This window comes from Aptenodytes forsteri, unplaced genomic scaffold, assembly GCF_000699145.1.
Source record: "Aptenodytes forsteri isolate BGI_AS27 unplaced genomic scaffold, ASM69914v1 Scaffold353, whole genome shotgun sequence".
Classification (NCBI taxonomy): Eukaryota; Metazoa; Chordata; class Aves; order Sphenisciformes; family Spheniscidae; genus Aptenodytes; species Aptenodytes forsteri.
This window is the reverse complement of record NW_008794953.1, coordinates 407,718-435,570: the sequence shown is the minus strand read 5'-3', so window position 1 is coordinate 435,570 and position 27,853 is coordinate 407,718.

The following is a 27,853-nucleotide window of genomic DNA, read 5'->3' as shown; positions in this document are numbered from 1 at the left end:
AGTTAGGAGGCCCAGACCACCTCCTCACCTGTTATAAATCTAAGGCCAGGCTCTGCCGCGCTGTGGATGTGTGCGAGGGAGGCTGCATAAACATTGTAAGACCAGGTGAAGCTGACTGAAGAGGCCCTTAGATCTTAGCTGTCACCCTCTAAGCTGTCCTGGAAAATCTGAGCTTGGTAAAACCACCTGTATCTTCACTGAAACCAGTGGAACACCCCCACACCAGCTCACGTGCCTGTGCTTCCCACAGACAGTACAGCCTTCAGGCGTACTACTATAATTTAGACGCGCGCTGTATCAGAGACATTACTCCCTCTGCAGCCCTTGATGTTAGTCATCTTCGCATGCTGCACTTGTAGACATAGACTCGGACAAGGTAATGAAACCTCCTGCAGTAACCTAAAACCTGCCGCCTTTTTGTTTTCCTTTTTACAAATTTAAAGTGATTTTTCTAGTCAATATCGAGGCTCACCCACACGTCTAAAATGTTATCACATTTTGCTCTAATGACTCAAATCAATTATTTCATTAACTTTAGAAACTGCTTAAAAGCATTCCTATACATGCAGTTAAAATTTGCTTGGCACACACACATACACATAGCAAAAAAAAAAAGGTTTAAACAATGCTCTTACCTAATTGAAGCACACTGTTGTCTTTAAATATAGCCTTTCATTAGCAAACCAGGCACATGAATGGAAAAATGCTCTTTTTCCTCTGATTATTATCTTCTATGACACCTTTTTCTACTTTCTTCCAGTGGGTGAACAGTCCTATTGAGAGGACTATGTATGTAAGTCCTAATCCTAAAAAATATTTATTTTTGTGCCTGATTTCTGTACAGGAGTAGTGCCACTAGATGTGAGAGTGAGACTGAACAACAAGGGCTTTGATATAAAACATTTAGTCCTGTTCAGCAGAAACCTTTGAGTTTTGCTGACTAAGTTTACATCTTTCCTTAAAGACAAACAGGGATTTAAATGACCACCCTGAAGAGGAGCCTTGGTGTCTGCAAATGAATATACAAAAAGCAGAAAACAGCAGAATTATACTCCCTTCCACTTGTGCCCAGAAAAACATTTCTCTGCTGTTGTGCCATAACTGTAGTTCGGTGAAATGGGAAGTGATCTCTCTGGAATGAGAGAAATGTTATCTCGTGGCAGAATTGGATGGAGACCATGGGGCTGACTCCTGCTTGTTTAGTTCCTAAGCAGCTGAGTATTTTCAGTAACTCCCATGGAGATCTGCAGGCATCAGGAACACTTACTCACTAATAAAGGCACTGACAATCAGGTGTTAAGGGGCAACGTTGTTCAGTGGACTCTCGTAACCAAGAACTTAAACTCAAGGTCAGAGTTAAAATGAAGAAAGGAAGGGAACAATTTTCCAGCAAGGCAGGGGCCAAGGAGTTGCGCTTTGAAGTTGCAGCAGTTCTTTTGTGGAGACTTTATTGTTGACACCATCAACATAGGGAGTTCTCGGGAGTGACAAAACCACTACCATTGAAACAAGAGGAGTGCCAGAGGCAACGGATCATTCTGGGATGTGCTTGCAAGGGCACCGTTTTTGTTCATCACGGTTAGCTACAGGCTTACTTTATATGATCTTGCATGATGTTTAATATATAGTTATTGCAAAGAAAAGACTAAGCAGCGTATAATAATTGACAGACCTAGATCCAACCATTTACTTTTCAGTGCGTCACTTAGAAGTTCTTGAGAAATAAGGAATGCTTGTGTTTTTAAAATGGTTTGCAGTGAAGCGTAATAAAGTCAATATAAACTGTGAAGAAAGTTGTAGCTAATATGCAGCATATAAAAACATCTGGGATCAGACTCCGAGATGAGTTCAGCACCTACCCACCTTCCGTTTCATGGCCATGTATGGCAGTGCTTAAAAGCCGAGAAAAGGAATGTGGTTGACATGCATTAGAAAATATGTTCTAAAAATGTTTTAAAGGCCTAAGGCAACTGAGTGTATGATAAAATATTCACTGACTGCTCCACGCTAGATGGTGTGAGTATATTGGAATACCTGGATTAGCATATGATAACACCATAGCTTTAGACAAAGCCTGGATTGTAAAGATAACCCAACAGCCTAGCTCTCATTCAAGAAAATGCAGGGGATGTTATTTCCCAATAATTTGGAAAGCAGCTAGTAAGTTCTGAGCATTTTTTTTTTAAGTTCTGTACACCAGAAAATTAAAAGACGAGCACTAAATCAAAGCAAATTTAAGAATGACAGAAATGAGGTCTTGCAAAAGAAAAGTCTTGCTTCTGTGACAGAAGCTGCCATGATGCTGACAGGTTCCTCTCTTGCTCAGCCCCTGTGCTACATTACCATAGTCAGTCTTGGGCTGACTTGGGCATTCACGGGTGATACACTTCAGACAGAGAATCCAACCCAGAGAGGAGAACAGGAAAATAAGGTAACCAAGCTAGAAATACCAAAACACAATTTTTTTGGAAGGATGGATAGATTTTTGTGGAAGTTCCAGAAAAAAAGTGCTTTTTTCTGGAACATTTGCTTAAATATTTTCCAATCCAAAATAATTTCCAATCCAAAATAATTTTTGAAACAAAGATTTTTGATCATCCTCATCTGACATGCATTGGAAAAGCTCAATTATTCTATCGGGAAGTATTCTGCCTGAAGCTTACTTGCTCTGCTTGAGAAAGACCCCAATGAGATAATGTTCTTCAGGCCTTTTTCTAATTTCCAGTTGTCTTCTCAAAGATCAGAAAGTCACGTGGCAGTGCTTGCCCTCGTTATGGAGAGAGGGAGTCAGAAAGCATTATTATGAAAACATTTTTTTTTTAAATTAGTAATAATAATATTCCCATTGTTTATATAGATTGACTTTAAATAAACATATATTAAAATAGGATTTGATGTCTACACCGAAGAACTGCTATAACATATATAATTTACAGAAAATAATTCATGATAATTTAATTAGCTCTTTGTTTCCCCTTGATTCATCACTGAACTGTAAGACACTTTGTCACGGATCTGCGGAGAATGAAAAAAAAACAGAGATGTAGTGAAGCATGTATTTTGGAAAGTAATGAAAATTTTGCACTTGCTAAGTAGACTTTAACAGCCTGTCATCCAAGGGAAAATCCCCATGGGTCTTCTAATCCCAAATGATATTTTGGGAAAATCCTGTCGTCTCTTCCCACTACAGCCTTCTGTAATTGAGACTGAGAACTGTATTCAGTTAATCTTTGGGTCCACCTAAGTATTTATCACCCTTCTAAGTCTGCCTTTAAGGTGCCCATGTAAAGCTCGCTGTTTTTTGAAGAGCAGACTGTTAAATCATGCACTACTGAAGATTTCTTTATGCAAACAAAGTCTCTCTTAAAAAGTGAAAATAAAACAGAAAACAGAAGTATTTATTCCAAGTAAGGGAAACTCCATCTGCCTTTAATCAGTACACGGACAACGAAGAGACGGTGCAGATTTTCAGCCACGTGCTTTTGCACGGATGTGTAAACTGGAGATTGAGGGTGTGCAGGACACAGGTACAGATGTATCTCTGTGCATAAGTTTATCCCCACGCACCTCATAAATGACACACACACACGCAGAATTCTCCTTCCTCACCAGTTTGTGTCCACAGGTTTGCATCGCCATTAGATTTTTTTGTTTGTTTGTTTAAGCCAGAGTTTTTCTGGGATATCTCATAAAAAATCATTGTTTCATGTTCTTTTTTTAGGATGACTGAGAGAAAAAATGATTTTTCCAAAATAACATCATGACAGTGACAGTAGTTAGGAGGTTAACCTATTGCTTACATGACCTCAAACTGAGAAAGCTTTTCATCACCAGCTTAGATGGTAGCGAACAAAAATCATTATCTATCTGGTGGTTACTCAGAAATCTAGGAGGGCATGAGCGGAGTATCTCATTCCATTTCTTAGTGGATAAATATGGATTCACAGCAGGCAAATGCTTCTCGTGCTGTCAAAAGTCACTAAATTAGCTGTGATCGAGGGTTGATTAGGAATCATAAAGGATAATAATCTTTTTTCCTCATCCAAAAAACTGCTCTCTACAGAACAGGGCAGCAGTTAAAGGATAATGCTAGCTTTTTTCTATGTTTAATAGAGTTCAACAAAACACACTACGACCCTGAACCTAAGGCTGTTTTATCTGGCATGTTTCTCACAATTGCATTTGTACTTCACTAAAACTTTGTAAATTAAAGTGTCTTAAACCACAGCTGGTTAGAGCTCATGTTTAACCAAACCTTGTTCCTGAATCACATTTAGTACAAGAACAGAAAACTTCCTGTTTCCTGAAGCTCTATCGAGCATCACTCGGACCTATCAGGCCCATACTATCTGTTCATAAATACCCAGCAGGGTAATGAAACATGTACCAGCCATGCAATCTCCTGTATTGATTTCACCTCTCCTTCTCCCTCTACTCCCTTTCTCTTGGCCCTTGTGCACTCTCTGTTCTTTCAGGAGCATGCCTGGATTGCTCTGTCTCTCTAGAAGCATTTAGTTACAGGACTAACCTATAACAATATGAATCCCACGCTGTTCCCCAGAATTTCCCTTATATTGGCACAGGTTTATTTTCAAAGTGTGTATTAGATGTTATACTGAGCGCATTTTTTCAATGGGAGTGGGGAACAAGAGAGCAGTGGTCTTAAAACGATTTTATTTACATTTATTTTAAAACTTTGGTGTTCCAGGAGGTAGGAAAATAGGGTTATTTGTTGGGGTTTTTTTTGTGGGGAGGAAAGGGAAGAGATCACTCCTCAGCTATCTTCTGGCTGTATCCTTGGGACTGTGCCCAGTGCTTCTGCACATTGCTCAGTTATCATACTTCATGTTTTACGAGGTATAAACTTGCACCTCATGAGACGCATGACCCTAAGCCCAGTGGGACGTGGCCAAACTTGTCACATTAGTGGGCTTTCAGAAACCAGTGCTAAATTCATTGCTTTTTTTTGCTGTAAACCTGATTCAAACTCAGGTCTCAAGCTGAGAGGCTGGTGTATTAACCTAATGTGCCCACTTGACTCTCTCCTAAGTATGATGATAGATTTCTTTTAATCTGCTGCAGAAAATAAATTGCTGGAGAAAAAAAAATAAAGATTTGTACTCTTTAAAGACTAATCACTTTCAGGCACTGTATGGCAAACAGCGAGATTCAGAATGAATCCTTTTACTGCATTACTCATGACAGCTTACAACCCAGACTATTAAACATTCATCAATAAAAATTTAACATCCCATCTTCCCTTTGATATCCTCAACCGCTCCCTACATAAGACAACAAGAAGGCTTTCTACAGCTCAGTGTGATGGCAGGACATCAAAGCGGCCTCCTCAGCTAGCCTGCTTCGAACAGTTTCTTGTATTTAGAAAGTAGAGTTGTCACATGGGAGGGGAAAAAGCAATGCAGGAGATTCTCTCTGGTTTGAATATACATAATCCCTCCCAAGGGGTGCAGTATGTCCATGTTGTGGCTGAGCGGCAAGTTGCAATTCACTTTTCTTCAGATAAGTATCTGACAGACCACCCAGAAACAGGAAAGAAGAACTGGCTATTTCCCTTTGTTAAACAATGAGCACTGCATGCCAGGACTTTAACTGCTGGAAAAAAGGAAAGGCTTTTGCTTAAAAAATTACCAGGTTTTATTATATCCTGGATTGAACAATTTATTGTAGCTACTGTTTGCTGGAGAAGTGAAGTCTGTGAACAAATAAATCTATTTGCTTTCCTGATGTCTTAAGAAGATTCGTGCTTGACTTTGAAAAGCCAAGCAGGAAATTTTCAATGGGCAAGTCCAGTTCAGATCAGCAACTTCCATTTTCAGCTACTTAATAGAAAAGAGCTGGAAAATTAAAGCCTGAAATTAAATCTAGAAATCTCAGAGACAAGTTCACAAGAGAAGATTTGGGGCAGTTTCTGCACCTCCAACCATGCTCAAATGTCATTCCCTAGCAATTTTTTATTTCTCTCGTGTCTACTCTGGCCTAAAGCAAAAGGACAATGCTGCATGAATTTGAGGGAGAAAAAACTGGCTCAAAGTTTTAAAAGTTCAGCCTAGGCTGAAGGTTCAGCTCAGTAATGTGATATCCATTTACCCACTTCAAATTTAGGTAACACAGAGTTCACCTGGTCTCAGTCCCAATCTGGAACACCAACAGGTGAGTTTACCTACTTAGTATGTACCATTATGCCAGTGATACTAATGCTTTAGTTTCATAGGGGAAAAAGATGGAATTTGTGGAACGGCTCTTGAAAACATACCATTCTCAGGCACTGAACCACATTTGGAAAGTGAGAATATCTTCCTTGGAAATATCCCCCCTCCAGTTCCCTTTATCTCCATATACATCCCTCACCCAAATGACGCAGGTTCCCTTTAATCTATTTGTTTCCCTGGAACTGAAGAGCTGTTTGATCTAGTTTAAAAAGCACACCCTTTGGCCAGGCTGGGGTTGCGTGCAGCTTGTCCCTCATCCTGAAATTAGGTCCGTTCATCTTGCAACTAAATTCGTTGTCGCTAGACAGACTGTACGCCAGCAGCTCTACCAGGGCACCTAGCTATATCTTCTCTCAGCCGTATTTATTCTCCTGAACCTTACTCACATCCCCTTGTAATTGGAAGACTTCTGTGATGCAGGTGGATTTTGGATCAGATGCTAAACTGAAAGAGACCTTAGGGTTGACTGGAGTTCTTAGTTAAGTTTTGTCCCATTTGCCTTTCTCTGGCTTCTATATCCCGACACTGGTTATTTTGACTGCCTGCTGCCCACCTGTGGTGGCCTGGGGTTTCAGGAGCAATGCTCCTGTCCAAAGTCTGCCCGTTCCAGGAGGAGTGAGGGGTCAGAAGCTGGAAAACAAATCCTACAGTGTGCATCTTGGCAAACCGTTATCATTTTCTCAGTCACAGCTGCACTAGGATGAGGGAGGTACCGGGGTAAAAAGGAAGACAGCAAAAGAAAGAAAAAAATGTTCTTTTGGTGGTAGAAAACTGTTTTTCAAGACTCTTGGATTCCTTCAGTTTTCTTTTATCAGGTGACCAATAACTTCCAGAAGCTGTCATTCAGCATAGCTTTTGATAGCATGTTACAGTATCAGCTTGCTAAATAAATTGAATTTATGTCAACAAAGGGTGTGGAAAGAAGAAGAAGTACTGCCTACAATTATGCATTAATTGGCCTGGCTTTGCTTAGTTTTTAGTGACCTGTCTGGGAGGCAGAGTGCCTCTAAGGAAGCTCAGAAAGAACACGTTCCCTGTTAGCCTCTCTGTCCTGCTGCATTATTAATAGAGAACCAAAGTTGTTCAGGTTCCACACGAACTGCAGTCGCACCAGATACAAGTGTTTTGCTGTGGCCTGTTACTTAGCTTTAGTTTCTCTCACCTAAAATCCTTTGCACTCTGCTCAATTATAACACTGAAATATTTGAAGATTATTAACAAGAAACTGAGTTTAGAAACATGCAAGAAGGGCAATAAATATTTTTTTTTCTTCTCTTATACTGAAAATCAATTCCCAGTATTTTCAAATTTTCTCTTGCAATAGCAGTAGCGACCAATACCTTTTGTTGAGCTGCACGGGTGTCTCAGTCCAGGCGTAAAGTCACAAGTATGTTTTAGAACAATTATTAGGCCAAAAAATCATGGAAATTGATACATTCTCCTATTTTGTTTCTACTTTTTAAGAAGTGGGTTTTTTTGCTGGTGGTGGTTGGTTTTTTTTTTTCCAATTTGGACATAATTCTGTATTCCACTACCCAGGACCTGTCTGCAATGCACTTAAGGGCTTTTTGTTGACTTTCAGGCACTAGCATTCAAATAAAATGGGGAATGAAATGATCTAGGTAGGACAAGAGATTCCATTTGGTTTTGAAGGTCAAGAAGGACCAAAGCAGGAAAATCACAATTTCCACTACACCTCTTTATGTTGCTTCAGAGATGTAGAAGTGTGTCAGTACTATTAGAGCAGGTGCAGTGCTGAAATCCCACAGCTGGTAGTGCAACCAGTAGTGCAACCAGTGGCAGCGACACAGCTTTGAAAACAGTGCAGTGCCTTCTATGTCTCATAGTACACCATGATTTCTGTTTTAACGCCAGTTCGTCCTACACTAGGTTTGCCTCTGGAACAGACAAATATCTGAACAAAGATTATTCAGAATGAAAATTACTTATTTTATGAAAATTTTGGATGTTTCCTAGTGTCAGTCTTGTTTTCGTAAAAATGATATCGCTAAGCATACCTTCACTCCCGAGACCCATTTCAAGAGAAATTTAAACAGGTAGGACACAATTCACCCAACCGCAGTTTTGCCAGGATAGTGAGACTAGCACCTTTCATTTCTCTGAAGTTCCATGGGAATTTTAAAGACAGCTACACATTTGCAGCTGCCAAAACACAGCCATCCTTTCGAGCAGCCTCCCTCTTTCTTGCTCTTTCACCCGGTTTCCGCTACATTCCTGTGCAAACGCAGTGCAAATACTCATCAGGATTTTTGGTTCTTCGAATATGCTAATACTCACTGCTTAAAGGGGTGTGGTATGTGGGTTCAAGTCATGTGGATTTGATTAGTGAAACTTAATCAACTGAAAATTGTATGATAAACATTCATATTAATAATGACTTTTCCTTCTTTACTACCAAAACTGGTGCAGCAGCCATTTCTATTTTTAAGCAGGGTATATTCCTAATATAACAATCACATTCTATGCAGAACAAGGCTTTGCTGCAGGGCAGTGCTGCATCTGCTATCTCAAATATGTAAGCTGTGACTATAATTTTAAAAGTAAAATTATCTCAATGGACTAGGTGTGCATACAATTTTCCTTCTCTTGAAGTAGATTCCAAATGACTGTCTGTCTTAACTGCAAAGCAATTTGAGCAAATTCTCAGCACGTTGGTCAAAATTCACACCTGTGCAGAGAGACTGCACAGACCAATGTGTCATTCAAGCCCCACTCAGGTTCTGTGAATCTTGTCTCTACTCGGTTCCCAAAAGACAGTGAGAGGGGAAGGTGCTCAGCACATCAGAAAAGCAGGCACATTCTTTTATGGTGGGAGTTCATTGTTTTCAAGTGGCTAGGCTAGGTGTTTTGCACAGCGATGAAAGAATTCTCCGATTTAAAACCAAAAGCTTCAAATCTGGAAAAATCTTTAAAGCTACTGAGGCACAAGTCTAGTTGGTTATAATTCTGCCTTGAAGAAATTTTAGCTCTAAATTTGCAAGATCTTTTCAAATTTGCACCATCTTTTCAAATTTGCACCCAGCCATATGTATCAGTAGACGTGTATTTTACGAGTACAATTAGTAATTTTAAGCTCAAGTGGTGTTAGTGACGGTATTATAGCAATATAACAACACTGAAACGGTAAGCTGCTAGTATTAATGTACAACCGTCAGTCAACACTGACTTTGACGTTTGTGTAGTAGAAGCAGAATACAGAAGTAACTCATGACAGTAGTGGAATAAGAAAAACACCAATGATACCAACACTGCTGGTACCTTTCACCACTTTGCATCTGTTCTATAGGCAACAAGGGGAAAAAAAGCATGTTAATACACAGGAGCTCATTTCCCTGCTGGTAAAAGAAATTTAGGGTTGTGCAGTCTCTCAGACATCAGCCATCTGTCTACCCCCGGTCCCAATGTTTCAGTGAGAAAGTCCTGTGCACAGAACAAATAGTCTTGTAAAATTTGGTTCCCTTGCGTGCTGCAAATCTGAACCAAGAAGAAAACGCAAAGAGTTAAGTATAAAATTTTCCCATCCATTTGATTACCAACCACTTTCTTCCAACAGCTGACAATCAAAAGCACATTAGCTGCTGTCAGTCACCATCACAATTTTTATAATGTTGATATCTGTATAGCAGGAATTCCATCAACACATCAACTCAGTTCACCTATGTAAACACACAGAAGCTGTTTCAGTCATGATAACCTTAACTATACTAGAGATTTTAATATAACTTCATTTTCCCTCCTCCAGCTGCTACTGAAATATATTAGGAATGAGAGTATTTAAAATAACTCAAATAGTATCCTCAGTCTATAGGTAGTGAAGTAAAAGAACAAGCTGTGGGATTAAACAAGTATCACACTGAGAAAACCACTAGTGTCAAATTTATAGTGCCTGCCCTGGCAAGACAGGAGACCACAGAATATAGCTTTGACACTTAAAGCCGCGCATCTCAGAGAAGTCAGCACCGATCAACAGCACTGATGAAACGCAGTTCCCACAAAGAATGCCTCCCTCAGATAACTCTGAAGTGAAAACTACTAACACACACCGCTGCATAAGATAAAAGAGGTTTTGTTTAATTACAGCAGTGGTCCCACGAGGCCGTGCTTGCAGGCACAGTTGGTTTGAAACTGGTCTGCCTGGGATTGATCACCGGAGTGGTAAAATAACCCGAAAGTTGTCCTGAATTACTACTAACCACCAGTGTAATACCAAAAGTAACACTGCCGAGTCCTGAGCCAACTCTGCATTCCTTAAATGTTTGAATATTTCTGTATGTTCACTTCAAACTGAGACAAACAGCTTGAGATTCAAATGTCTCTGTTAAGGAGTTACAGCACAGTTGCTTAACCCTGTATTTGAGCTGATCATTCATTCACAAGCTTCTCCTCCCTGGATGAATTTGGCACACAACGCGCTGGTCCAGGGATTTCTCACCACTCCCTCCACTCACGTACACACATTTCACACTAAAGGACTTGGCTGGTGTTGAGCCCTAGGCTGCCGTGAGTACCACTGCACTTGCTGGGCTGCAAACGTGCCAATAAGGAAGAAATTCTAAAGAGCAGAAATGGAGAGATAGCAGGCATTTATACACAAAATATCTGACTGGCATATGTTTATATATAATGAGCTGTCAGTAACAAAAGTAAAAAATGTGGGCAAATATGTTCAATAGTTCATTTTAGTGCATTTCAGTTGTTTTGAAGAAATAACGGTGGAGCTGGTGGTTAACCACTGCTCTTGACATGTTACAGATGTAACCAAGGGCTTGTAATAAAACCATAAAGTCTCCTGCTGTGAATGTTGTCCGTTATTTGTTGAAGCATCACTTCCCATATAGCTGGAAGAGGGAAAGACAGGCAGTACACAAATAATGATGTTAAGGCACAAAATCACAAAGAAAAAGTCACAGCTCTATATCCAGGGTGACATACTGGTCTTAAAGACACACTGTCAACATGAGACAGTCCACAGCCCAGAGCTTAAAATCAGAGCTTAAGTTAGTCACAATTCACGTTGAGAATCCATTTGAAATGGTTTATAGAGGGTTAACAAGTGGTTAATAGAGTCTTTAATGCATATTGCAAGCCCTTGAAGGTTTTGTGATGATTATAGATGGTTGCAGACGGTTCCATGTACATCAGTAGTAAGTGATGAAGATGGTTATGTCACATTTGACCCTTCTATAAACAACCTATAATTATTTATTAAACCATCCACTAATCATTTATTAACTTTTCACACACTGTAAATGGAACTCTTGGTTCCACTGCTGACACTGTCATTTCTCAGAACATTCAACTTACACAATTATAAAACAAATAAAACAAAATTGGAAGTTATGGACCTTATGAAAATACTACCTAGAGTTAAGGTTCTGCGGTACGAGTTATGCAAGTCAACTTGAGTTACACAGTTCAGTCACTGTCAGGATTCCTTCTACCCTTGTTACAGTTATACACATTATACACATTTATTTGTCACAGAAGAGTCCCATGACACTTAGTTTTTGTGAAATAAATTCACAATCCTGATTAAAGCATCACTATCTCATTTGGTTATAAAGTATCCACACAACTTATATATTATGCATTAAAAATAGACAGGCGGTACCAGCCCAGAAATGGAAACGATGATGATTATCTCTCTTTTATGTATACGGAACTGAGACACGCAAAGATAAAGGACTAACTTTTCCCGAGATCATTGTCTTCACCTGCAGATTGTACACCACTGTGGAAAATGCCTGGCTTGATTTTTAAAAGACGAGAAGCAGAATAAAATCCAGTGCTCCAGCTTCCCAGTGCTATGGGACACAGTCGTGCTTTTACAACAGGATCACCCTGTCACTCCTTGTGAATATCAGAGATACATTTACAGAAACTCATCAACCATTCGGGGCTGAGGACACCTGGGACATATTTAATCCCATCCTCTTTGTAGATTTGTCTTCCTACTTCTGCCAATCCCAAATATTAAAAATAATAAAGATGTGAGCCAGGCCTCAAAATGGTGGTTTTTTCTTCAGTTGTTCTTTTTGAATTATCTTAAAGCACTATTAGTTTTTATCGATGGGTAATCACATTTTCCAAGCTTTCCAATCTTCCAAGTGTAGGAGTTAGAATCTTTGTAAGTTTTCAAATGAAAGCTAAGTTACTTCTGAAAAAACAGCAGCTGCCTCAAGACTTGCTAGAAAATCAAAGGAGGTGGAAATACTGTATTTTTTACCATTTCGAACATACAGTTTTCCTCCCAATTAAACCAGACATGCTATCTAGCAGCTGAGTTACACCCGACTCCAAGGGAATCCAGGGACCACACATTCTAGCCTTTCTTGTGTCAAAAAAAGTTAATTTCTACAAATTCCTGTATGCCATCAGACGAAGATCCGTCCTAGCGTTTTCATCACTTTTTGGTTCTAAGAAGACCCAAGAAGTATACAAAAAGAAAGAAAAAGAAAACAAGCTGAACTATTTTTAACTCAAAACAGCTTGACTGAATTTGATTGAAGCACTGGGCAACGTTCCAGTGGTGAAGTGTGTGTTTTATACTATCCAGACTGCTTTGCCCTTTACTTCACATAATGCTAATGAGTAACAGAGCAACTTGAAAATCTGAGCACTGAGGTGTGCACGCGTTTGGGTTAGTCTATTCCAGTCTTAAGAAGGATTACGAACTGGGAACTACAGCTCTACTGAGGTGTGGAGCTGCATTAATGGTTTTAGATGTAATACTACATCACTAGACCTGTTCCTGGGATTCTTAAGTATCAGACTACATTTGATTCCCCTCTCAAACAATTAGACTGAGCATCTACAGTTCAGCAGAACACAAAAGAGCAAAGGCGAGTTATCAGGTCTTAAGCAAGAAAATGCCTGTACACTCTCTCTACACTATGTAAACAGCCTGATTTTTGCAAACCGTCCAAGAAGGAAATCAATGCTGAGTACGTTCTTAGTACTCTTTAGGAGCCAAACAATATTTTTATTTCTTGTCTTCTGAGGAAAGTGGCTAACACAATTGTACTGGAATAATTTTCCACGGAGGTGCTATATTAAAAATTTATAATATTCTGGAGTAATGACAGTGACTTCTACTTTGGAACAGGAAGGCCACGCAGTTGACTCTTCCAGTATGGTTTATTTTGCAGCAGCTATACTGGTGTGTTTCCTCATGTAAACATAGACATTGGTGATGCTCATCAGATAATTAAATCCTATTTATACTTCTCTTAACCAAGGGAATATTTTCATTCTCAATTAAAGTTGACCTGAGTCCATGCTTCTGTCAAAAGGGACAGTCCCTTCTTGTCCTTCAGTTGCATAAGCCTGCTACTTTTCTTCTGTAAACACTTGCGTTTTTATAATTGCCCAGGGATTCAAAAGAAAGAATGAAAATTAATCCAAGAAATGAAAAAGGGACAGTTTTCATCAGGATCAATACCTGATCTGGCTGCCCACAAAGCTCTGTAAGATGAGCGCTGACAGAAGAAAAGACAGTGCACGTGCAATGAGAGTGGGGATACTCCATTGGTATCTGTGTGAATTTATATTGGTTGAAAGTAATCATGAAAGTGCACCCTGGTACAATTTCCCTTTCCTTTTCCCTTGAGACCTGCTTTTCTTTTAAAATTATAACATAAAACCTGGGGAATTCACAATTATAAAACAAGCAAGTTATATAAGAACATAGAATTCATGTAACTTTTTCTTTTTTGTTCCCATGGGTAGTAACTTTTTGCTACCAAGATGAATTTTTACAAAATGCAAAAACTTTGATTTATGCCTTAGTTCTAGAATGTGGATTATTTAATGTTGTTGTTTGCAAGACAAATGATGACAGCTGGGTTACATAATGCTAATCGTTTTAATTTACCGATGGACACCTACTGAGTGGCTGGCTGTTGTCAGGTCTTCTTAGTCAGTTATTTTAATACAACCTGAGGTTGCATTTCCATAAAATTGTGGCAGACAGGGAGCATTCATAGCACTTTACTTTAGGCTCCTAACTTAGGTGATGAAGTGAGAAATGACTTTCTAGATCCCTATAGAGTCGGTAGAGGGAGAGAAGCTTCTCTAGAGCTCAAGTCAAAGCAGGTGCTTAATGAGGGTACTGTAAATGACCAAAGGAATCTCTCACTTTTGCTTGTGGCTCTACAGAGAAAGACTTGACTTAAAGGAAAAAAATTTAAAGCTTGACTTTATCATGTCAATAAAAATAATGAATGATGTAACTTTGACCTTAGCAGAAAGAGTTGCATAATCCCAGGTTTCACACTTGATTTGTTTGAAGGGATCGGATGAAAATGCAATAAGACAGAGAGAATGATACTCTTAAATCATAGGAATTAAGGATAAGAAGGAGAAGCTTTGCTTTTCAATTCAACAAGCTATATGAAGGAAAATGGAATTTCCAGAAATCCAAGACCAAATCGCCTTGGAACAAAGTAATCATTTTATTGAGAAAGATTCTTCCCTAGCCTTTGACCAGTGTCTCTCTCTGTTGAAAGAAGACCACTAGCTAAGAGCATTGTACCAGCACTTTCTGGCTTCTTGAATATTATTCTAGGTCGTCAGGAATTCTGAGATTACGATCTTGAAAGTTGGCCAACACCTGGTTATGCTTTGTACCTTTCTTACTTTTATTATTTTTGCCTTGTGTTTTTTATTAGCTGAGAAATGGACAAGGCTTTTATCCTTTGATTATAGAGTGTGAAAGCGTGTTGTACGTATGTATGTCTGAATGATCCTGTAACATCTACACAAGGAAGACGTCAGACAAAGGTTTAAGTATTCTTGAAACAATCTCATAAAAATACTCAGTAAAATGGGTCCTGTATTCTGAGATTAACTTTTCTAAAAAATATAAAGCTGCCAACTATTCTATTTCTACTAATCAGAGTGTTCTTTTAAGACCCATAATGTAATACCTCTACCAAGGGGAAAATGAAGGAAAGGGTTAGCCATCACAATATAAATTCAAGAGTGGAAGCTTTCTATTTGGCTCTGATTCTGTGGTTCAAAAATAAGACAGTAGTTTGATTTCAGCAGAAAAATACACAGTCATCCTCAATTTACATTTGGTTGACCCAGTTAAAATGATTTTTTGAGGGTTTCTAACTCTGTGAACAGCCATGCTCATAAGTCGCTCTTCAGAGTTCATAAGACTCACTGGTACTAATCCAATATTGAATTCCAAATTAGTATTAAGACCTGCTCGTTGATTTCCTCACGGTCTGATTTGTATTGTTTTAGAAAATGTTTATTTTGCTGTTATGATCAGTAGCCTAGCACTTGTGACAGCATTTTCTTAGTGTTAATTTTTTAAATACTTTTAATAAATGCATAAAAAGGAGTTTGTTTTTCTTTCCATGTGTAATGTGTTTCAGGGATCTTTCAGGCTCTAGCTAGACATAATCCAGTTGACCTGAAAGCCATGACCAAGCGTGGACTCTCACACAGCATTAACATCCATTCTGCTATGCTGACTACCTCTTCAGGATAGGCCTTGTAGCTAATGCTCAAGCATGACAAACAGAAATTCAAATTCAGACTTGTTTTCCTGCTCTGCTGAAAACGTACATGCGACTTTATTATCTCTTGCATTACACTGGCCCCAGACCAAGTATTACCTCAAATACAGCAGATATAAATACATATTTAACCTATGTGTAGCTAAAAAAGAAAAGCCATGGGTGCTAGCAGCATTTGTATTTTGCACACAACCAGTTGCCTCAGGCCACTAGAGGCTACTGCAGGCTAGTCGTAATACACACTTTCCAGACTATTCTGCCATTTATTGCTTAAAAAGAGAGGACATGGAAACAGGAGTTAACACACCTGATACGTTGAAGTAACTTGAAAAAGACTAAAATTAAGGACATGTCTATAAGGAGTGTCTGTCTACTCCAAACGATTTCTGCCGAGAGTCTGAACAGTGGCGTTAATTAAAAGCATAAATTGGTTTTTAGTAAATAGATTAATCAAACTTTGAATCACCTTGCACTCAGGGTCTTAGAGCAAAATTTAGAATTTCTCTTTCCTAATTCTCAAAACCTCACAAAACGTTCTGTTTTGTTCCCAAACAAGTTTCTAAACAAATACTGTAGAAACCACTCACTGCTGCCGTGGGCTTTGATGAATCCTTTAAACGAAGGCAAATGATATTAGATTAGAATTGGAACCCCTCACACCTATTTTATATTCTTTCTCGTTTTCATAAAGGTCATAGAGACTCAGGCCTATATGTCCTCTGTATGCTTTAGAAATTTTTTGTTTTGTTTTACCTCAGATGTTTCTGCACTAACATAACTTATTTATAAAGAAAAAGTGCATCTACACTAAGAAACGTAACCTGACCTAGGGAGGTTCAGTGTATTTCCAATGCACGTTGGCATCAATACTCCTCCTCACTTCTGAGAACTGCACAGTAGTTTATAACAAACAAGAAGTGAGAAAACATATCATTACACTTTGGATGTTTAATATTCTTATCTGGGCTATGATTTCAGGCCTTTGACAAGTGAATAATAAGCATAATATAAAAGTAATCATTAGCGGCATTATGTAGAACTGTTCATCAGTTCATGAATGTATTTAACATTAGCTCTTAAAGGAGACTTTTAAATGAGAGATGAGCTGCTGCAAAGGGAAATTAAAGGGCACATGGCAAAAAAGGATTAGGAACTCTAAAGCTAAACAATTAACATCAAATTGTTGCTGCAAATTTACTAGTTACTTGATGCTTAAAGAATTTGCAAGAGATTCACTTAGTAAAACACTTTTAGAAAGTTAACCATATTCTATATATTGAAAATGTTGATGTTAGTGGTCACTCTAAAACCAGATTTTCTGCTTATGTTGTGTTTGTACAGTAGACAGCACAACACAGGTACAATCATGAGCTGGGCTTTTGAACACTATCATCATGCAAGTGAATAATTCAGGAAAGATGATAGTGCAAGTGCACTAGTACAAGGGAAACTGAGTCAGGTTGTGCAAACTTTTAGGTCATTGGTCCAACTGACAGCAATTACCAGACTTCATTTACAATATTTGTTAAAAACTACCTGCTCTTAGTTAGTTACTTAGCTGCTGTTTTAGAGGTTTCCAATTCCATGCTCTGAAGCAAGTAGGTTTTTCCCCCCCAAGATGGCTTTATCTTATCTTGTTTTACTCCCTGTTTTCCAAATAGGCTGTGTAGATACCACTGGCAAAATAATCATATTAGTATACTTCAAGGTACGGAGGTTATCAACATCATAATACAGATCAGGAGAGAAACTGGACCACAGCTTGCGCGGGGATTTATCACCAGCTGGGACTGTTAGCAGTGAATGGCTTCAGAGGAGCTGCATCTCCCTCCCGGTGAACGCCTGCTAGCGCAGGGCGATGCAAACCTCGTTCGGGCCCGTGGCCCGTGCCCTGCTCTGCACTAACAGGCGCTGCCTCGGTGCTCTGCCCACTTTGGGCTGCGGGAGCAGACAGGTGCAGAGAGGTGGACACCGCGTGCTACTGGCAGCATTAGTCTGGAGAAGATCCAGAGACAGCTGATGGCTGAGCTGTTCAGGATCCAAATGGAAAAATCCTACTGAACGGAACAGATGTTAGTGGTGCAGCAGGTTCGAAACAAAGGCTACGTCTGAATCCGAGTCAAGTTTTGAGTTACACGTACTCTGATTAGGACAATAATGAATCGGCAGTCTCCAGGGCAGAAAAGTAATCTTGGATTTTTGGATGAAGAAACTGTTTTTAGATATCCATGAACTGCCATTTTAGCATGTTTCAAGAACATCGTGGACCATAATCTCTGTTCCTACGAATAGAAAACCACTGAAGGAAAAGGAGTTGTATGACATTTTACTAGTAATGAGTTTGGCTTTAAAACATCATTAACATAAATTACTGACACGAGTTTCATAAGGGCTTTCCAAGCCTTGACACTACTGCAGAGTGAAGAAATGGACATAATGTTAATTAATACCTCTCATTCTCAGAGTATAATAGTAGTAGTTTGCTACTCTCTTGGGCTCTCACTCCTGAATCTTTTGGTGAACTAGCCTGGGCTGGGCTGGCCAGACAGCGTCTTACTGCCATTGCGATGTACTTTTTGGAGTGTATTACAAAGTAGGCTATAATTATATCACACTGCTGTCTTCCGGAGAGGGTACAAAAGGAGACTAGTAGAATCGGTAGGTTGTTTTATTTTAAACTAACTTCAAGGAAGAAAAAAAGACACTCAGACAGTAAGACAGAATGACATGGCTAGCAAGTCTGTAGAAGAGCCAGGGACAGAACCTGAACTACTCAGATGCCTGTCCTGTGCCCAAAAAAAGGCATGCTGATGGAAGAAGCATTTCAAAATTTTCATTTTCCTTGCTTTGAATTAGCAAAACTATCCATGAAAGTCACTGTTATGCAGTAACATTCAGTCACAGAATAGAGAAGAATGGATTTTTCAGTCTGAGTTTGTGACTGAGTTTGAAGTTTGCATTTTTTTGTCATTTCAAGTTATATGAAATTCTGTTCTGCTCTGTGAAGATTTTAGTAGGTCACTCATTACAATTAACCTGGGAAAAAAGGGCACATACAATGGTCTGCACTTTCTTGTTTGTTTCAGATAAAAACTTGTCAGCAAAAATTGTATTTTTAATGCAAATGTATTCTTGTACCACTCCATTGCAACAGAGATGAGACATTCTTCCCCAAGAAAAAGAAGAGCTTGCCCAGCAGATAAAAAGAACAAGACATATTCTTAAAACAAGAAAAATAAGTAAAGTATTTGGAAGGATTAAATCATGCGGAGAAACTCTCCAGTCAAAACAAAGTTGTAAGTTATTGAGTTAAATTTAAAAACAGAGCCTATGTTGCCTCAATTCTTCTTCTTGTTGTTTTAAATACCAACTTCAAAGAGCATTAAATATAAAGTATATCTTTTGATTTCAGTTACTGAACATAAACTGTACATGGAAATTAGCAAGAAGACTGGGCTGAAGGGAAATGTAATTTCAAAGATCTAGTGTACTCCAGCAGGAAACTAGAGGACTTCTGGTTTGTTCGTATGGGTTACTGAGAATAGGAGTCTATTCTGTGGCTTCCTTTTCCTTTGTGGAACTTGCACAAGCTAGAAATGCAGTTTTCAACCCAGGGGAATGACAGACGTATTTCATTCTACTTCATTCACTTCAGAAGTCCACCTCTATTCTGCAAGGTACGGAGGCACAAACATAACTTTCAAATCTAGCCGTTAGCACAAAACTAATGTCTCACTGTCCTGACCGAGCCCTAAGGATGTGCTGAAACACTTTGCTGAAGAGGGACAAACTTAAGCATGTGCCTAACCGATTTTTCAAATTGGGGTAGATTCAAATGTAATCTATTACAGCTCCCTGAAGGCTAATTTGTAGTAAATTTGAGAGATAATGTTCATATTATAAGTAGAAAATAGCTCTAAATTAAAAATTTAGTGACGGTTTAATCTTTTTGGGGTTGTGTCAAAATAGGAGTAATTATTACAGGCAAAACTGGAGACCTGCTGATGAAATTAATTTTTACTTCTTGCTGAACTTTAATCTCAAAGTATGATACCCTAGTTCTTGCTAGAATATATGCCTGTGGAAAGAAAATTTTCAGCATTGGCACTGGACTTTTCAATAGAAGATCACATAAAGGATGGTAGTAATAACTCTGATTTCAAACATCTTAATAACCAAATCTCATAGAATGTTATAATGATTCATTCTAGGGTCTCAATAAGGAGGAAAAAATCAAAACAAAACACCTTAATCGTAAGTCGTTCAAATAGCAAATGTGAAACAGATTCAAAACCTTATATCCATTTCTTGTTGGTGTTATGTGAACAGTCCTCTAATCTGGAGAGGTTCCCGGTACAGCAGCTATGATAATTGTGTAGGTCACGGACATATTAATAACTGTAACTGCATAGTCAGCCATTAAGAGCAGCTCATATTTTAAGGGGTGACAAATGGGTTTGAGCATCTTAGTATTCACAAAGAGAATGTTTCTCAAAACCACTAATAACTTTTTAAAATGCAGATGGATAATCGTAATGCGTTTATAGTCACACTATATAGCTAAAATTTATATTATACTTATGCAGACAAGGTTATCAAAAAAGGTATGTCAACTGACTTTTAGCGAGAGTTGGTTAAGGTCTAGGTATTTACATTCCGACCTGATTTCATTTTCGCCCATATAGACCTACGTGTGTCACTTTAAGCAGCCATTTCAAGAAATCTTATCCATCATTTACAAAGCTCACCACACCCTTTGATGACTCTTTAATCCCTGAGAGGGTCCGGGAGAAAGGCTTTTACTACATAATACAACAAAAGGAAAATAAAGAATTTGTAAAATTCTTCCATATTCTAAAGACATGGAAGAAAAGTTCCTGCTGAGGTGGTGGCTGCCAATTCACGCTGGTTTTCCAATGTCATTCCCCAGCCTCTACCCACTTTCAAGTGGCTTTCAGACTTCACCATTGCTAATATTGGTATTAGTGCTGTCAGTTAGTGATTTGTACCTTGCTGCTACGTTGGTGATGAAACTAATGGCAAAATCCAACTGTAGGGAAGGTCTTGACATGCCATTAATGTTTATCACCTTTATAAGTCAGTACTTCGTGCCGTGCGAATGCTAACTATGTATATCCCCACAGTGAACCTTTAGGGTCTGAAAGGAAAAAAAAACATCAGTGCTGCGGAGCAACCTATCTGTTATAACATTGACTGACTAAATCCCGTGGTTTTATTACTACTAAAGAAAAAAATATTGATACAATGCAATGTGCCAGGATAGCATCAGAGAGGAGAGGGGCAGTGGCATGTATTAGTCATTGAGGTTAGCTTTTTGGCCTTCGTTAAAATCAGAGGAATGAGGAAACTGAAACTGCCTCTTCAATACAATCCCCCAGTTAAGTCAAAACTCACTGGGAGACAAAGGATTTAAAATAAAGTACTGTTGTAGCAGAAAAAACATACAGTAATGAAGTAAACCAACCCTTTGTTGACAGTGATCCTTATTTACATACTTGGATCAACATAAAGGAATTGTTAGCAATTTGTATGAACATGTTACTCTGTATCATTAGGTTTCAGAGACAGTTTCCAACCCAATAGAAAGAGTAAAATAATCACAGACGGCTGAGCTCAGCGCAATGCAGGAGGAAAATTTCGTGATTAATTCTATTGGCCCAGGCACAGGTGCCTGGAAAACAGATCAAATAGGTCCACTAAAACATCGTTTGCCCTTATTAATGCTGAAGTCCCATACTGCATACTCTCTAATCACCGGTATTTTCCACATTTTAAGTTAGATGCCTAAAGTTCTCCTATACCTTTAAAAATCTCACCTTCTTAGTTCTTTATTCTACTTTTTACTTCCTCAGAGCAAATATCTCCCTCTCATTGCTGAGAGTTTACAATATCAAAGAATTCTCGTACTTTAAAAATTTGTTCTACTTAGTCAGTTGCGAAGAATTTATTTTAATACTTACTGATTTCCTTCAAATACCATCATGAATAGTGAATGCCCATATTCCTTTTTGAAATGTCATTATTGTTCATATAAAATTAAAAAAATCTATTTTTTGGAGACTATTGCATTTTCTAGTCAATTTGTACTGTCTCATTTTCCATCATTTGTCCCCAGTAATCACATTGCTCAGTCCTGATTAACTTGAGTCATAGCTTTTAACATATTTTAATTGTTTATAATTGATTTTCATGTCTTATTAATCATGAAAGTTCTCTCCTATATATTGATCTCAAACCTCCGTTCTTCACTAGTTTTCTGCCTTAGTTCAAGGATTTGAATGTTTTATAAAAGATGGCAGTGCTTTCTCTGGAACTGATGGTCCTGTTACTTGGAAATGCTTTAGCTCTTTTTTTCCTTTAGAATGCAAATTTCTTGATCATTTTCCAATTGCTTTGTGTTTTGTTGATGGGTGGATTTGGTCTTCTGGAGAGTCTTCCAGAATGTGGGAAGTTTGTGGTTTGCATAGATGGCCTGGAAAAAGTAATGTGGCAGAAACGTTACAAAGACCCCTGGGGGCTGAAATGAGGTCTTATGGCTAGACACGAGCTAGAGCAGTTCTGATGCTCGTCTAAAGTACTTTGGGATCCAAAGTGGCCCTGGAACAGCTTGAATACCAGAAATTACATGTATGATTGACAGGCGCATTTTCTACCCTCTCCCCAGCTGTGCCAAGTGCAGCTGATGCTCTTTTCCAAGGAATCTGAAGAACAGATTTCTCTAAATTGAAGATGGTGTCTCTATTTCTATCCATTGTCTCCGGATAAAGCATAATTTTCAGAGATTATTATTTAAGATCATTCAATGAATACTTCATCTAAACATCATTTGTTTGCAAACTCTTCATAGATTCTGTATGAGATTCAGAACTGGGACATATTCTCTGTTCCTTAATTGAATGGCCCCCACTTTCTGCTTTCACTCGTAACTTGTTCTATTTGTCACAAATAAACTTTATTTTCTTACTAAACATAATTCTGGATGCTGGCCTGATACAGTTATTTATGAAACCTGTCTTTTAGAAACTCCACGGATGACACAGGCTCAAAGGAGTCCATAGCTGAATTCATGAAGGACAAATGCACAAATGCTTTCCCTTTCTATTTCTCTACCCCTTGATAATAACCCCTTGTCCTGAATAATCAAGAACAGCGTATTTGCGTTGCACACCGAAGAGTTAATAGAGAACTGCTCAGCTTTTTTCCCTAAATACTCCATAGCACTCTAATGCCTCTTCTGCTTGGATTTCTTTTGCAAAGCTTTTGTTTAAAAAAAATCTGTGACAAGTAGCATTTTCAAAAAGGAATAGCTGTTGCATACCCAGATCAGTCGCAGGCAGCAACGTTCAAACACACTGTGGCTTTAATGTCCACTTGATTTATACACCTTTCCTCAAGGACTCTACCTCTTGCATGGCAAATAAGCAAGGTTTCTAGTGTTTTCATTCCACTTATAATGATAATCATGAGGCAGAGGGCAAGCACTAACCAATCACAAGCAATGTGATTACGGTGTAATTACTGGGTTTCTAACAAACAGACTTCAGATTTGCTCTCTTGAAATAAAATAGCATGATTTAAATAAACAAACGCAACGAAACGTTAGTAATTGATATAAAAGGAGCACGTTCTCTCAGCCTTACACTAGATTGATGCGTTCCATTAGCGAAATCAACATAACAAGTCTTGTTTTCTTTGTGTCTGTCATTTTACAGTTTTGACAAGTAAACATTGTTTAAGTAAAGAAATAAATATTAAGAGATCTGGTTTTGCTATTGAGGCTGGGAAATAATCAGATTTATTAAAACAGGATGCAATCACGGATACTACATTGCATGGTGTCTGCGCTGTAGGCCTCGAAAACCGAAATGGCTGTTATAATTAAATGTGACACCTGTTCGCTGGAAAAAATCGCGCCTGTGAACACAAGGGCTATCCAAAGAAGAGCATAAGAACGTGCCAGTGCAGCAGAGACAGTTATCCGAGAGCCAGCAGGGCCCACCCAAAGAGAGATTTTGCAAGTGGGAGAATGAGTCACAGAGCAGTTACACAACGTGGATTTGCATTCTGGCCCAAAAGGAAGAGTAAGTGAGAGAGACTTGAAAATAGCTTGCAAATACAGAAGCAAACCCAGTGCAGCTAGAAGCCAAACAAAAGCTTTTATTGCAAGTATTGGAGTGGAAAGAGAATACAAAATTTCAAAGTCGCACAGGGACTAACCTATGGTCCTTTAGTGGTACTGAAGAGAGAAAATTAGGGGGTAGCAATTCAGTAGGATAGCCCGGTGGTAGCTGTGTGGGCTCAAAACACCTCCCGCGTTACTAGAACAGCACGTCTAGCAGCAGCTTGCTACATCCTTAGAGAATATGCTTGTAATATGTCACTGTTTGACACCACAGGCTGTCAGATATGAGGACATGGTGTGCCTCCCTCTCTCTCCAGGCTTTTTTGGGACTCTGACATAGCTGTTCACTCTGGCCCGGAACAGCTCGGTGGGATATTAACTCTGACTGGTGCATGCCTACAAGGAGGTTTCAGTCCTGTGCCCCGCTATCCTCTTTGGACATACCTATGTAGAAGCAGGTACAGTTGTACACAGGTCAGGTTCAAGTCGATAAAAAATTATACTTTCTCATTTATCTTTTTTTTTTTTAAAGCAATACCACAGAGAATGTCTATTTTGTGTAGAAAAGCTATTCTCTTTGTTGCATAAATATTTTTAGCCAAAAAAACCACACAATCACAAACCAGTCAGATCTACAAATTAGGATTTCTTTGTGGGGAGACACCAGAGTACTCAGTGGCCTGACCAGCCCTGTACCCAAACGTCTACCATTAACCATTTTCAGCTGCTCCTCACTGCGGCACTAAGAATTTTTTTGAACCCCACTTTCATAAAAGTATGGTGAGACGATGTTCATTTTTAATTCCTGTGGGCAAAACATAATAGGACATGCATTCTTACTTCTCTATAATTGTTATTATTTTTACATCATTTCACAATGTAGTAATGTCACAAAATGCTTTATTACTGTCATTATAACGAAAGAGTTGGAAAATTGCTATTTCATACCGAGTGAAACAATTAAGTTTTTTCTAGACTCCAGGGTTTTTGTTGTTGGGGTTTTTTTTAATTAGTTTGGCATTTACTTAATAATCAGTTTAATTTGTACTGTAAAGTGAAAATTAACATTAAAATATCAAATGTCAAATTATATTTTTCTGAAAATTTCTACTTTTTTATCCAAATTGAAACTTTAAAATGGCGATATTTCTTGTAGAATAAAATCCTGATGTTTTGGTCAGCTTTACACTTCCATTTATCAAAGAATGACACAGTAACTGAATGGTACAGTCACCGACTGTCCACACGAATATAAGGTTTATACAACTCCCTGCAAAGAGTGCTGGCTGTTTCAGCTCAGCTCGTGTATATGTTCATACTTTTAACTTTGCAGGTCCCTAGTCTGAATTCACGTCAAATGCCAGCGGTTAGACCTGGACTTGTAGCAAGGGAGGAGAAAAATGACACCTGCTGCAGGCTTCCTTCTAACTTGGATTTGGAATGAGAGTGCACAACTGTTAACACTACTAGCTTTTCTTAATGTGGCATCATCAAGGCTCTCTAGAAATGCGGTATGATGTGTGGGTCAGGCTTTTTTCTTTGCTATCTCTGTCACTGAATTGCTTTTGTACGGATTTCCATATTCTAGGCTGTATTAATTATTCATTACGTAATTTCCGTGAACAACTTTTGGTATCTCAGTCACTGTTCATTTTGACTGGACATACGGGTCACAAGCACCCTTGAGTAAGTAACCATGTCACTTAGTATCGGCTACTTGGAATAAACATGATTCTGAATTAGGAATTCACCCTCCATGACTATTCTGTGATATTTCTTTTAAAACTGTAGGAACAATAAAGGCACTTGTTCCTGAAAATGAATACCGGGGAATGCTTAAAAGTCAAAGTTTCTAATATTCAAACAAACAAATAGCCAAGGAAAAAACTGAAGTATTCCTACAGCACTGTGTTCAGACTGCTGTTGTGCTTATGATATAAGTGTTTGTCCAGAGTTCAGAATTCTAACCACTAACCAAATAATATCAGATTCTGAACAAGTTTTCCTATATAAAATAAGATTTAGGAGAAAAATGAGTATCAGCTGGACTCATGAAAATACCTGAAATGTGACAAGTACTAAATGGTGTGTCACAAACTTTTATATGACATGCTGAACTTTGAAAAATTTGATTTGATTACTGAGTGGCAGTTTTTAAGATTTTGACATGATTTTTTACTTGTAAAGACTTTCTAATGGCTCATTCACTTTTGATACCTTATCACATACTTTATTTGATTTGTAATGCAAATAATCAGGTCACAGAGCTACATGATAAAAGAAAGATGTTAAATAAGTATGTGTGCCACACGAGACAAAAAAAAGATACTTCAGAGCAGTATTCAAGAAGAGAACGATGGCACCGCGTACATGAATGATACTAGGCTTGGCGATGCACAAAGGGAACAGCAACCCTACTCTCGCTGCATGGAACGATGACTGGAATTGACCCTGATCCAAGATTAGCAGCCAGGCATGTCATCGGAAACTTTTACGCAACCGTATGACAGATGTCAAAGAGCATACATGGGGCGAATGCATCCTAAGAGTCAGGATGAGCTGCAGTTATAACTGATGTGCAGTCCTTATGCTTCCCAGGATTAAATAGGACGAGTTGCAGGGTGTGCTCAGTTGCTGCAGCGTACATTCGAATGGGCTCTCTGATCTTTATTCTCCTTTCATGCAATTTAACACTGGAGCTCTTACTGCGTGTACTTTCAACTGGAGGAAAATTGTTCTCCATTCCAGATTTTAAGATCTTTTTTTGATTGATTCACTTTGATTGTTTTTACCACAAAACACCAATGAAACAGGGAATCAGTCACCTGCAATAAAATATTGCCATCTCCAGGAAGCAGTTATTCTGCACCTGCATAGCTTCCCATCAGCATTCTAAAAATCAAAAAAAACCTGATGAACTTGGGACCATAAAAAAGTACTGATACAGACAAGATCCTAGGAATTATGTCCTATATCATGAGAAATGCTTGAAAATCTTTTACAAATTAGGATTGTTTTATAGCTTATGCAAAATTACGGTATTTCCTAAACCCGTCCCAAATATAAGATTTGTGGATGAGATTATAATTAATATTGACTCAGTTTCAAGACAGAATTTGAAGCTCTATCTCGCTTTTACCCTCTGTCAATAGCAAATTGATCAAGAAACAATAACTTCGAAAAGAATTGGCCAGTCTTTTGCATTGGCCAGTGATTTAACCTGCACTACCACCCAGAATTCTTTGTGCAGCAAATTTTTCTCATTCATAACAGGAACAAATAAGAAGAGACAGTGTGGCAATAGAGCAGCAAAGGTTTGGCTGCTTGTAGTAGGAGTACCTAAAAGAACGCAGAAGGTGTGAATACAATATGAATTTTGAAACTTGGCTTGGTCTAATACTTTTACTATTTCATGTCGTATCAGTCAGCCTCTGTATTTTACTTTAATGTCGCATTTCACAAATGAAGTGTTGTGGGCTTTTTAGCTTTGCAAGAAAAGGTAGACTTGATTTACTTATGCTATTTAAACGGCTCACAAAATAGAGCAGTAACTAAAATTTCCTTATTTGAATTCCATGTGGACTCTTTCCCGCATCTAGTAACAGACATATAATAATAATAACAGAACAAGCAGAGAACTATGAGGAGCCCAATCTTAGTACAAAACAGGAATCTACCATTTTAAATACATGGATTTATGCCTTAAATTCCTTGTGGCCTCTTCCCCGCGTCTAGTAACAGACATATAATAATAATAACAGAACAAGCAGAGAACTATGAGGAGCCCAATCTTAGTACAAAACAGGAATCTACCATTTTAATTACATGGATTTATGCCAGTGCAAAATTGATTTCTCGAGAACGGTATCAACCCAACCCTCTACTTGACAAATGAGATCATAATCATATAAAAAGTCCATAAACAAAGT